Genomic DNA, 1,731 nt, shown 5'->3' on the forward strand with positions numbered 1-1,731 from the left:
ACCCTATAAATAGGGTGAGGTCTTTGTAATCTAGGTAGGATTCTCATTTGTAATATCTGATACGTTTATAAAGTTTGACCAAGTTTGACAAATTCTCTCATCTCCTTCTATATGTTCTTGAATGATAAATTAGATCTGCCACTGATTCATGAAGATTTGTCTTGAAGATTGATCAAAGTGGATCTACAAGATTGGCCTGTGAATATAACAAATATATTCAGTACAACGAATGTACTTCATATATGAGACTTTTTGAGGTTCATCTCACCAGGACTTCCATTCGATCATTGATAGCTTTTTTTTTGGGTAAAGGATCATTGATAGCTTAATAATAGCATATCTATGAATGTTACATCAAAATAACATATAAATTGCAAAATTTGTGTACTGTAGAAAAATAAAGCAACATATGCTTCGATTTAGGCTCAAAAAGATAAACCATGTGCACTACACAAATTTATCTGACTCAATTCATGATCAAAAAGACTTGAAGGGGGAACATATATCCTTCTTTTTCAATATCAATTTTCTCCAAATGAGAAACTGATAGATTGTGAGTTGCGTACCCTAAGTGTTATTGAAAAACTTATCTATTAAGAGATAATTGAGTACCTTGTGGGGTTATGATAAGAATTGGCATGGGTTTTTCCTTTTTCAATATTAATCTCGAAAGAATTGAGAACTAATAGATTTCGTGGTTTGCCCAGATTTTAGAGGTTAGAACAAGATTCTTTTAATCTTCTAATCCTGTCACAACTCTCATCAATTCTTTTAGCTCACAACTACCCCTCTCATTTTCATTTTAGACTATGCACACAAACCCATTGTGTAATTAAAACTCACTCAGATATGGTTGTCCTCATGTGTAGGTTTGTCGGTTCTGACGGTCCCTTTGAGGTATTTCTGTAAAGCACTCAGGCCCTCCTAAAATGATAGTATGTTCAATTGATCACAAACTGTTGATCAAAATATTATTGCAAAGATGCTCAAATGATGAGATAAAAATTGATCAAGATATGTATCTTTTAAGCACAATCAATCAATGAGTGATGTGTCAAAATCATATTATTCAGAATATGTGGGAGAAACGAATGAAGATCTGTAAGTACAAGTTTACAAATTCATATATTCAAAGAATAATGAATTGTGTATCAAAAAAAGTATAAAAAATTAGAAAACAAGTTCAAATACAAACAAGTGTATTATCACCAAAAAAACGATGAGAAATTGCGCAAGTAAAATCTCAAGAAATACTTGCTCAGAAAATGTATTCGTTTCAGAAATCAATTCAATTTCAAAAAAACTTTTATTAAATTTTTTTCAGAGACTCCCCCTAGAAAACAGATTTAAGTAATATTTCATTTTAGCTCAAAAACCAAAAAATGAAACATTTTTGCTTGGGTCCTGAACTGAGTTGTTCAGAAGCCATAATCATTTCAGCACAGGTCCTGAAATGATTTATTTAGAAACCATATAAAGACAGAATACAAACTCCCCCTGCATTTGTGTATCATAGACATGATATTCTAATCAGCACAACAATGACACACCTGCAAAACAGATCAAGGTGATTTTGGTACCCAAACGAACTTGGGTCCTATTTTGTTAGTATCTGGCTGGGGAATATTGTAACTGCCAAACCATTTATTCTTTTTAGATGTCTTTTTCTTTGCACTTTTAACAGGTTGATCAGATACACAATAAGATCCATGCTAATTGTTATCATACCTG

The sequence above is a fragment of the Cynara cardunculus genome, unplaced genomic scaffold (assembly GCF_001531365.2).
Source record: "Cynara cardunculus var. scolymus isolate 2C unplaced genomic scaffold, CcrdV1 Un_Scaffold_2114, whole genome shotgun sequence".
NCBI lineage: Eukaryota > Viridiplantae > Streptophyta > Magnoliopsida > Asterales > Asteraceae > Cynara > Cynara cardunculus.